The sequence below is a fragment of the Eriocheir sinensis genome, unplaced genomic scaffold (assembly GCF_024679095.1).
Source record: "Eriocheir sinensis breed Jianghai 21 unplaced genomic scaffold, ASM2467909v1 Scaffold201, whole genome shotgun sequence".
NCBI classification, from domain to species: Eukaryota; Metazoa; Arthropoda; class Malacostraca; order Decapoda; family Varunidae; genus Eriocheir; species Eriocheir sinensis.
In genome coordinates, this window is record NW_026111418.1 from 406,632 (window position 1) to 418,898 (window position 12,267).

At 39.7% G+C, this 12,267-nt stretch overlaps 1 long non-coding RNA gene across 1 annotated transcript in view; it reads left to right on the forward strand.

Moving 5' to 3' along the window:
* Positions 1 to 2,900, forward strand: part of LOC126990793 (uncharacterized) — a 3,658-nt gene extending 758 nt beyond the window's left edge. Inside the window, exons 2-3 of the long non-coding RNA XR_007744733.1 lie at positions 1,816 to 1,931; positions 2,652 to 2,900. This is a non-coding gene — a long non-coding RNA (uncharacterized LOC126990793). The remainder of the gene's footprint in view (positions 1 to 1,815; positions 1,932 to 2,651) is intronic.
* The last annotated feature ends 9,367 nt before the right edge of the window (positions 2,901 to 12,267 follow it).

The following is a 12,267-nucleotide window of genomic DNA, read 5'->3' on the forward strand; positions in this document are numbered from 1 at the left end:
AACCTAACATAACTAAACCTAACCATGCCAAACCTGCCCCGTTCTACCGAGCACATCCTAACTTAACATGCCAAGTTTGTTGGGGGGGAAGAGGGGGTTGGTATAGATAGTTAAGGCATATTTGCCCTGTTTTTATTCTTTATTTATTTTTATTTGTTTATTATTATTTTTTTTATTGGGGGGGGGGGGGATGCTAGGCATGCCAGACTATGGACACTTTTACAAGTACTTTATGTCAAGACTATATGGGAATAGGTAGGTTTTGTGAGAATGGTAAAGTAAGATTAAAATAGTATATTTATAGCATTGGTCAAACAGATTATGGTGATATAATGTTAGATTGGAATGTACTCAAGATAATGAAATTAAGTTTAATGCTTTTATTTTTTTGTTACATATTCACATATTCATGATTCAAGTAACTTGCAAACTAACCTAACCTCGTCAAATGGGTATTTTTGTATACAAACACAACCACAGAGTTTCCAAACAGAACATACTTTTTCCTACTGCTTCACGTGAATAGCATCATCATGACCATTTCTGCTGCAACCCCCACTCCCTCAACAATCTAACATAACTAAACCAACTCCTGCTAAACCTGTCCTACCTGACACATCCTAACCAAACATGGTAGGTCCCCAAGTGCCAAACCTGCCCCGTCCTACCGAACACATCCTAACTTAACATGCCAAGTTTGTTGGGGGAGAAGAGGGGGTTGGTATAGATAGTTAAGGCATATTTGCCCTTTTTTTATTCTTTATTTATTTTTATTTGTTTATTATTTATTTTTATTGGGGGGGATGCTAGGCATGCCAGACTATGGACACTTTTACAAGTACTTTATGTCAAGACTATATGGGAATAGGTAGGTTTCGTGAGAACGGTAAAATAAGATTAAAATAGTATATTTATAGCATTGGCCAAACAGATTATGGTGATATAATGTTAGATTGGAATGTACTCAAGATAATGAAATTAAGGTTAACGCTTTTATTTATTTTTTGTTACGTATTCACATATCTATGATTCAAGTAACTTGCAAACTAACCTAACCTCGTCAAATGGGTATTTTTGTATACAAACACAACCACAGAGTTTCCAAACAGGACATACTTTTTCCTACTGCTCCATGTGAATAGCATCATCATGACCATTTCTGCTGCAACCCCCACTCCCTCAACAATCCAACATGACTAAACCAACTCCTGCTAAACATGTCCTACCAAACACGTCCTAACCTAACATGGTAGGTCCCCAAGTTTGTTAGGGTGGAAAGGGGGTTAGTATAAGTGAGTCAAGTCATATTTACCTGTTGTTTTATTTATTCCTTATTTAGATTTTTTTTGGAGGGTTGGTGGGTTGGGCATGCCAGGCTCTCAACACTTTTACAAATATTTTATGTTAAGACTATATCGGAATAGGTAGATTTGATGAGAATGGTAAAGTAAGATTAAAATATTATTTTGATAGCATTGGTCAAACAGTTTCTGGTGATATAATGTTAGGTTAGAAGTACTCAAAAGAATGGAATTAAGATTAATGCTTTGAATTTTTTTGTATAGCTGTATTGTGTAATATCCTCCTACTTAGAGAAAAGCATTTTAGAAAAGTAGGTAATGAAAAGTAGTATTTATGGCCATGTTCATAACAACTAAAAAGTTAATGTCTTATGATGCATGTAAATAAAATATTGGTACTGATTTAGCTTTCCATCACAGCATGTATTAAATGTTATTGGAGAAGGTATGAGAAATAAAAAGCATGCCATAGTGAAACGATTAAGAAACTTGCTTCACATTTATACCCTGACAGTGCCTTCCCTGGGAGTGGACCCCGTACGCAGGATGACTGTGAGAGGCGTTGGTACAACGTACAACAAAAATCAAAGCCTTGCATTGCCAAGTGCAAGAATGAGCAGCGGCAGACTGGTAATTTTTTTAGTTGTTATGTCTTTAAATGTAAAACTTATATTAGTTAGTTTTTTATGTGCTCACAGAATGCAGCTATACTGGCCACAATGCCTTTATTTCAGCTTAAAGTTAATAAGTTCATAGCAGTGAACTGCATATTTGATATAGAATTTTTTTTAATGTTCATCTGTCAATGGCTATCAATCTATCTAAATACCTTGGTTGTCTTCCACCAATGAAGGGTTTTAGCCAAGACAGGCACACACTTACTCACACACTCACACTCATGTACACCACTCTCTCAGCTGCACAGCCCCTGAGGGAGTAAAAAATGGCACTCACTGTATGGGGGATTAGCTGCACAGTTCAGACAGGGAACTTCCACACCAAGGCCTCACAGCATACACTGGTTTACCCCTGCCCCTTCATAACAATGACATTTCCCAACAGCACCTGAGTGCCCCACACGTGTGGCACCACAGATACGCAGGCGCCTGCCTATATAACTATGACATTAACTGTGGTAGATAAACTGGTGTATGACATCATAGGCTGCTCGTCTCATGTATTTGAAGGGGTACCAGAGCCATTCAGCACTGACATGATGTGCTAGGGATAGGACAGCAGCAACAGTCAAGCAGCAGTGAAATATTGACTGGCCTGTATGTTTTTGGCAAAAACTTTTATATTCTTATTAAAACAATTTATTAATCACCCTTAAATTCATATTCTTTGTAGATACACACTTTATCAGTATTGCTAGAGACCATCCCAGCACATTGTTCATTACTTGTGGAAAAGATACCATTAGCTGCTCCGGCAACAGCCACTGCTTCAATATCTGCTGGCCCTATGACACCAGCCACTGCTTCATCATCTGCTGGCCCAATGACACCAGCCACTGCTTCATCATCTGCTGGCCCAATGACACCTGCCACTGCAAGGGATGACAATGAAGCTGCTCCACCACAGTCACCACCTACTTCATCGGAGTTAAGAGATGTCTTTCATAGGGCAGCAGTATAATTTTTTGATGCTGGGGCTGAATATTACTGCCTCAAGGCTATGATTTTCTCTTTTTTTTGTTACTGAGGAGGTTAGGGTGGAAGGGGTGAAAAATAATCTCTGCTGTTTTTCGACAAATGGTTAGCAAATTCATTCAAAGCACAAAATTTAAGGGAAAAAAATTGTGTGCCATTGTGAGCGGGTTCACTTGAGATTGGGCTCCAATACGCCTCCGTGGTCTAGTGGTCAGCATGCCTGGCTTCTACGCGGGCCCGGGTTCGAATCCCGGCCTGGGCAGTCGGCGTGCAGCTCACCCAGCTGATCATCCTCCCTCTCGGGCTGGTCGATAAATGATTACCTGGGGAAACTGTGGTAACCCGGATTTCACACTGGCCCTGTGTCCCGGGGTAATGGGCTCCCTCCCACCACAGGCTCAAGGCCCAATGTTACGGAGATGAGCACCGAGGCCACGCGCTGCTACAGCGTATGCCCCAACTTTACCTTTACCTTTATTGGCTCGACTGACAGACATGGCTTTGTATGTCGAAGGTCACTGGTTCAATCTCCACAGCCAGCACTCTCTAACTTGGATTTTTCCGAGTTCCCTAGAGCCTAGATTAATTTCTCGGTGTTAAATGAGGAGATTTGCACCGGCACCCAGTCATGGGTGTTACAAGATGCGTTGTTACAATCAGGGGCGTCATTTGGCCTTCAAAAGTGGGAGGGACACTAGGGCAGACAGTTTTTTATATATATATATATATATATATATATATATATATATATATATATATATATATATATATATATATATATATATATATATATATATATATATATATATATATATATATATATATATATATATATATATATATATATATATATATATATATATATATATATATATATATATATATATATATATATATATATATTATATATATATATTATATATATATTATATATATATATAATCTCTCTGATGAACTCACAATCAAAGATGTAGTAACCTATATGGCAGCATTGAGTAATCTTAGGTCACTTGGTAGAGTGTTCACCTAGGTCCGACCCAAGCTGACAACATAAACCTAAGCGTGTTTGCAAGCTGAGTGTTTAGAATATTGGCATAATAATAAAAGATGCTGAAAACTGGATTCCACTACTTTATTGAATATATGAATAATTATATACTGAATTTGTAATGGAGCTAAGATAAAAAAAAAGCTATGTTTTCAGTGGTCATACCATGATCTCATGAAAATAATTAGGTTGACATATATAATTAATTACTACGTATTTTGGTATGATGACCATTGCACGTTAATACCATAGCTTTGCGAGCACTGAGTAATCTTAGGTCACTTGGTAAAGTGTTCACATAAGTCCGACCCAAGCTGACAACATAAACCTAAGCATGTTTGCAAGCTGAGTGCTTAGAATATTGGCATAATAATAAAAGATGCTGAAAACTAGATTCCACTAATAGAGTAATTATACTGAATTTGTAATGGAGCCAAGATAAAAAGCTATGTTTTTCAGTGGTCATACCATGATCTCATGAAAATAAATAGGTTGACATATGTAATTAATTACTACGTATTTTGTTATGATGACTATTGCACATTAATACCATAGCTTTGAATCCAATGATGAATATCTTCAAGCAAGACACAAATAGCAACAGATTGGTCACCAATTCACTCAGTAAACACAATACTCCAGAAAAGTATACACTGAATTCACAATTAAGTTGTTTTTCCACTTGGAACTTTGTAAACAGAAACCAAGTAACCTCGTTTTACTTCACTCATAAGTCATGATGTTCGCGATGTGGTCACCTCGACCTTTCGTTCATCCTCCCTCACACTGGCAGACGTCTCTAACAAGCTTTCTTACCACCATTATCTCAATATGAATAACTGGCAGGAGTAATTTGTTTTCTAACTTGATTTTAAAGCAACAATAATTATAAATCATATTCTAAATGACATTTTAATGCAATTTTAATGTCATTTTTTTCATTGGCATGTGTGTACCTTTCTGCTACAAATAAAGTTTTTTCCCATGTTTTGTTTTCCTTAACTCGAATATTTCACATTTTAATCAATAACAAAGGCATCAAACACTAATTGTATGTTCAAGCTATGTTTATTTTTTTTTCTGTTGACATAAACTACATCGTTTTCCTTTGGTGCCATTATTTTCACATGGGTACAGTCTATCACTCCCACAACACCGGCAAGTTGGTAGAATTCTGCTTGCTTTACACGGATCTCCACCCTATCAAGGGGAGACAGGATAAACCTCCCGACTACCTACGGGTCACTGAGGGCGGCCAGAGTTTCCACAATCACCCTGCTTACACTACTCTGGCCTACCCCAAACTCATCACTTGAACACTGCAGCATTTTTCCTGTAGCCAAGTATCTTTAAGTCAAAATCACTTTCAACCCCGGGGTGAGGGAATGCTCCCTTTGAACTGGATCTTGTAGCTCTCTTCTCACCAAATCAGTCACATACTCCATTCCTGCACGGTCTAATATGTATGTCTTGACAAGTTCACCATCGTTATACAGTTCCAAAGCGCCCTATCGAACTCTAAATTGCGGAGGCGGGCTGGGCGAGGAAGTCCGGTGGCCATGTTGATATGGGTCTGGGTCTGGGATTCACTATTAACTTTACTATTAAGTGTTAAGAAGTCCTCGCCAGCACTCCCAAGTTAATACCAAAGTTAATAGTCGGTATTAGGCTAATAGTTGTTGAGGATACACTTTGAGAGTGAAGTTAATACTAAAGTCGAAAGTTAATAGCAAGTTTAGTATTAATAATTGTCGAGGATACGGGCCTAGAAGTCTTGCGAAACTATGACTAGGCTATTAAACTGCCCTTAGAAATATTAACACAACCTTTATAAAAGTCTTAACTATTTCCAAAGGCCACAAAGAAGGTTAGTCGGGTTCTCATCAGTGTGTTTCGAGTTCACGGTGCAGAAGTCTTGCCAAACTATCACTAGGCCATTAAAGCTACCCATGGAAAAAGTAACACAACCTCTAGGAAAGCCTTATAACCAATTTCCAAAGGCCATACTGGAGATTAGTCGGGTTCTCATGAGTGTTTTTCGAGTTCAAGGTGCAGAAGTCTTGCCAAACTATCATTAGACTATTAAAGCTGCCCATGAAAATATTAACACAACCTTTATGAAAGTCTTAACTATTTCCAAAGGCCAGGAAGGAGATTAGTCGGGTTCTCATGAGTGTTTTTCGAGTTCACGGTGCAGAAGTCTTGCCAAACTGTTACTAGGCTATTAAAACTACCCATGGAATTAGTAACACAACCTCTAGGAAAACTTTGTAACCTATTTCCAAAGGCCTTACTGGAGATCAGTCGGGTTCTCATGAGTGTTTTTCGAGTTCATGGTGCAGAAGCCTTGCCAAACTATCAATAGGCTGTTAAAACTACCCATGGAATTAGTAACACAACCTTTACGGAAGCCTTATCAACTATTTATAAAAGGCCACAAAGGAGATTAGTCGGGTTCTCATGAGTGTTTATCGAGTTCATGGTGCAGAAGCCTTGCCAGACTATCACTAGGCTGTTAAAACTACCCATGGAATTACTAGCACAACCTTAACAAAAGACATATCAAATGTGAGTCTAAGAAATTATTAGGAATATAAACCTGAGATCATAGTGCTAGAGACAAAAATGATATGAATTAAATATTATGAAAACTAATACGACCAGTTATAGAAATTAGTATAGACAATAAAACGGTATTGAGTAGTGAAAGGGTTGCAAAGCGGAGTACGCCCCGTAACGAACACCACTGAGTGTAGGGAACCGAACCCGGGCCTTCTGAGTATAGGTCGGGGCAGCATACCAAGTGCGCCACCGATAAGCTAGAAGGTTACCACGCCAGACTCCACTTCTGCGACCTATGGGCACTCAGTGGTGTTCATTACGGGATTTTTTCACTGCGTTAATGTAGTTTGCCAGGTGTAAAAGTTGAGTACTTTAACATACCAACATAAGAAACACGAGGATTTTGCAAGAGGCTCGTCGATAGCTCTATACAAGGCAGCTCCTGTACCTAACCCCACTACCAATGAATTTATGGATTTTTTTTTTTTTATTACTGTTCATCTTACTACTGCCATTTCTTCTTTTTTTCTATCTATCTTTCCATCTAGCTATCAATCAATCAATCAATCAATCAATGTATCAATCTATTATATTTCTACTCTACTTCTATTCTATCACTTATTCTCTATCCTGTTTACCTTTTATCGCCTCTTCGCTATATAATCTTGAACGTCTTTCCTCCATTTCGTGTTTTTTCTTCGTTTCTTAACAAGGCCGTTCACGTGTCACTGAAATTATCTGAAAAAACACGGAGAGGCGGCGACGCGTCCTCCCCTGCGGCGGCGACAGCTCCACGGCGGGCAGCGGCGAGGCGAGGGGTCCTTATTCACGGCGGTTCTTAAGGATGTTTTTTATGAATGTTTATGTGCCAGAGATTAATGAAGTATATGAAGCTAAAGTTATGATCATACTTTAATCACTAATTTCCACAGATGTAGCCTTTTTTTATAGTTCCATTGGCAAACCAAAAAATAAAGTTAAGATTTATTAGATAGATAGATAGATAGATGAATTTGTTTCCAGAGCTTATTAAAATGCGTGAGATTAAAGTTATTGTTCTACTTTAGTCATTAGTAATTTCAAGAGATACATCCATTTTTGGGGTACTTCCTTTATTTAACGAAAACAACTATACTTATATAACAATGCCATACTTTCTTTAAAAAACAATGCCCTGTTTTACACTAACCTGTGCTTCGTTGTGCCTTGCCATATTACTCTTTACATCATTTCTTACGTGACGGTTCTTACCTAATTGTAATGAATTAGGTATGTAAGATTGTTATAATAAGCCAATGGTAGAGGTTGTATTAGTAGTTCCATGAGTAGTTTCTTTAGTCTATATAGTGATAGTTTGACAAGGCTCTGCACCATGAACGTGAAAGACACTCACGAGAACCCGATTAATCTTCTTTGTGACCTTTGGAAATGTTTGTTGTGAGAGCCGAAAGCGTCTGAGAATACGGGACCAAGATTAAAACATGAATAGGGAAATGAATGGAGGCAGAAAATATGGAACTGTGACAGGATAAAGGGCAGTAGAGGAATCACCAGGGACACATGGATGCAAGGTTAAGGTGCGATATTAGTGACGATAAAGGTGAAGGGAGAGAACAGACGGTCGGTACATCATTAATAACACTGCCTTGATAACATGGTCTCCTCAACGCGGTTCATCCTTGGCACATCAACAACACAGAAACACAGAGCTCCCATGGACGCGACTTTCTTTCTTTTCTTTCTTTCTTACTTGTTTTCTATTTATCTTTCTTTCTTAATCAGTCCATCATTTCATCCTTCCTACCTTCCTTCCTTCCTTTCTTTCTTATTCATTCATTCTTGCTTACTTGTTTTCTATATATCTTTCTCTCTTCATCCATCCATTCATCCATCCATCCGTTCCTTCTTTCTTCCTTCCTTTCTTTCTTTTCTTGCTTACTTGTTTTCTATCTATCTTTCTTCATCTATTCATCCTTCCTATCTTCCTTCTTCCTTTCTTTCTTGCTTACTTGTTTATTATTTATCTTTCTTTCTTCATTCATCCATCCATTCATCCTTCCTACCTTCCTTCCTTCCTTCCTTTCTTTCTTTTCTTTCTTGCTTACTTGTTTTCTATCTATCTTTCTTTCTTCATTCATCCATCCATTCATCCTTCCTCCCCTCCTTTCATACTTTCTTTTCTCTCTTGCTTACGGTACTTGTTTTCTATCTATCTTTCTTCATCCATCCATCCATTCATCCTTCCTACCTTCCTTCCTTCCTTTATTTTCTTTCTTGCTTTCTTGTTTTCTACCTACCTTTCCTTATTAATCCATTCATCCTTCCTACCTTCCTTTCTTTCTTTCTTTCTTTCTTTCTTTCCTTCTTTCTTCCTTTTTTTCTTCATTCATTCATTCTTACCTTCCTTCCATCCTTCTTCCTTCCTTCTTTCCTTCCTCACACACGTCAACTCACCTGCAAGAAGAAAAAAGAAAAAAAATTACCAACACGTTAAAAATAAATAAAATATATATAAAAGTAACTTCCGAGACCACTTCGTAAGCATTGTATTATCATTTATCTGGGTCGCCATTCCAACTGATACTGTTATAAATTTGCAGTCTCTCAGTTTCTTCCTCTGCTTCCACTTTAATAAGTGTTGAGGGTTCCCTGACATGCCGTAGTAAAGACACGTTCCCTTGATTCAAACAGGTGTTCCCCTTACACTCACAGCAACCTTCACTACCTCGCAACCCTCACCACCAGGATATATAAGTACACAGTCTCTATAACCATTTGCCGAAGTAGCCTAGACACGAGTTCCCATAACTTCTAATAGGTGTTCCCTTTTCTCCATGTGTTACAGTCCCCGGCACCACCACAGCCTTCACTACCTTGCTACCCTCGCCATCAAGATACAGAGAGGGTACACGGTCTCCTGACTCTCCTCTCTCAGTACCTTGCTCCCCACCACATGTAACCTCCCTCGCCACGCTGCCTGTCTGTCTGTCTGGCTCTTACCGACAACAGAGAACGAAAACAAGTATTCGGACACCCCAATCTACAGAGCAATTTGTAGACGTCACACAGCCACTGCATTGTACTTTTGCTGTGTGTGTTTCTGCGTAGGTTCCTATTTTCAGGCGCTTTCGGTTCTCACAACGGCGATTTTCAAAGGCCACAAATGAGATTAGTCGAGTTCTCGTGAGTGTTTTTCATATTCCTTGTGCAGAAGCATTGTTAAACTACCACATGGCTCATAGAACTACCCATGGAAATACTAACACAACCTCCAAGAAAGGCTTATCAAATGTGGGTGTGTAAGCCCCGAATTGCTTGAGAATGTGGGCATAAAACATTCATCTAAAAATGTGTGAGGGACTAAGACACATATTCTCAAACATTTCGGGGCTTACACACCCACTTTTGATAGGGCTGTCGCAAGTAGAGGTTGTGTTTGTATTTCCATGGGTAGTTTTATGAGCCAAGAGGTAGTTTGACAAGGCTTCTGCACCATGAACGTGAAACACTCATGAGAACCCGCCTAACCTCCTTCGTGGCCTTGGAGAACACTTGTGAGACAGCTAAAAGTGTCTGAGAGAATACGGACCTTAGCAAACCTCATCAGTAGACCTAAATAAAGCAAAAAATACAAAAAATACAATAAACGGAGCCCACCGCGTCTCATTTCCATATAAATTCAATCCACACAATCATTAAACGGCGATAATTCCACTCGTATATCCGATTAGTTTAGTGCGGCTCATTCATATGCAAGCCGGACAGCGCGAGGCAATGTTTATGACGGCGGCGGCGGCGGCGGCGGCGGGGACGATGAGGGGGCTGGGGCAGGTGGGCGACGGAGGAGGAGGAGGAAGAGGAGATGGAGCGGGAGAAGGAGGAGGAATATCAGTGGACTAAGGATGAAGGTGGTGAAAGAAGAAGGAAGACAGAGAAGGTAGATGAGAAGGCAGAGATGGAGGATAAGAGGAAGAGGAGGAGGAGGAGGAGGATCTGTGAAATAGAGGAGATAAGAAAAAAATAAAAGTACAGGAGGAAGAACAGGAAAGAAAAGAAGAGGAGGAGGAAGATCAGAGGGAAGAAGATGGAAAAAGACAAAATTATAAGAGGCGGAGGAGGAGGAGGAGAAGGAGGAAACATGGACGGGCAGGCAGCAGAAAGCCTGTTGGCTCATTACAAGGCTGCCTGCTTTCAGTGATTTAATCAATCACTCAGCCACGGAAGTGGCTTACAGGGAAGGATTAAAGCACTTGTGTACCTATACATTCAGTTCACTCCCGATGCAGCAAAGTGCCGATCAATGCGTATCTTGAAGGAGTTGATGGTCTCTGTGCTAACCACTGCAGGGAGGCTGTTCCAGTGGCGAACAACTCTATTCGAGAAATAACTCCTGCCGATGTCGGTATTGCATCGCTTTGCTTGAATTGTTTTTCCATTGTTTCTTGTCCTCGGGTTAGTTTGTAGCGTGAGGAGTTTGGAGTGATCAACATTGCTGAACTTTTGCTAAGGAGGAGGAGGGACAAAAGGAAGAATTAGGATCAGAAAGAGAAAAAAAAAGAGAAAAATAGGAAGTATGTGACGGCGGGCGACGGACGGCACTCCTGGGAACGGCGGCCCGCACCTCAGCCCTGCCTGCACCGTGACCAGCGGACTACCTGCCCCGCTACAGGAAGGACCGCCGAGGGACGATGATGATGACGAGTGCTTTCCTGCTGCATCCTCCTCCTCGTCCTCCTCCTCCTCCTCCTCCTGTCCTGTGTTGTGTTGTTTTACGTTGTGTTGTGACGATGATGACGAGTGCTTTCCTGCTGCATCCTCGTCCTCGTCCTCCTCCTCCTCCTCCTGTCCTGTGTTGTGTTGTGTTACGTTGTGTTGTGGCGATGATGACGAGTGCTTTCCTGCTGCATCCTCCTCCTCCTGCCTGTGTTGTGTTGTGCTATGCTTTGTTGTGTTGTGCTGTGTTGTGCTGTGTTGTGTTGTGCCTACATATCGGACACTATCACAAACCACCATCATCAAAACAGTCAAAACATTCTAGTCTATTGATTTCTGTTTTCCGACGAAAGTTGCCCAAAACAAACTGCTGTTGTTAAAATAGTCAATACCTTTCAATCTTAATTTATTTATTGTTGTGTGAGGAAAATGACAAAAAAAACGATGTTGCTTGTAAAATAGTTGATACATTTTAATCTTTATATTATTTTTGTGTGGGGGGAAAATTACCGCGGAACGAGACGTTGATATTTCGGTTGTTGTTGTTATAGTTACAAGCAGTGTTGCCAAATACATACTACAGAACACAGAATAAGATAAAAAATCTATAACACTATCAGTACATAAACGTAATGTGCGCGACATTCAACCACATAACCTAACATAACATAGCATAGCATAACATAATACAGCATAATATGAGATAACCGAACCTATCCTAATCTAACATAACATAAGATAACCTAACATAACATAACATAACATAACATAATACAACAGAACATAACCTAACACAGCATAGCATAACATAATATAGCATAATATGAGATAACCTATCTTATCCTAATCTAACATAACATAAGATAACCTAGCCTAACCTAACCTAGCATAACATAACATAATACAACAGAACATAACCTAACATATCATAGCATAACCAACACGGCAACCCCGCACCACACTTATTTCCAGCACCTTTTGACAGCCTCGA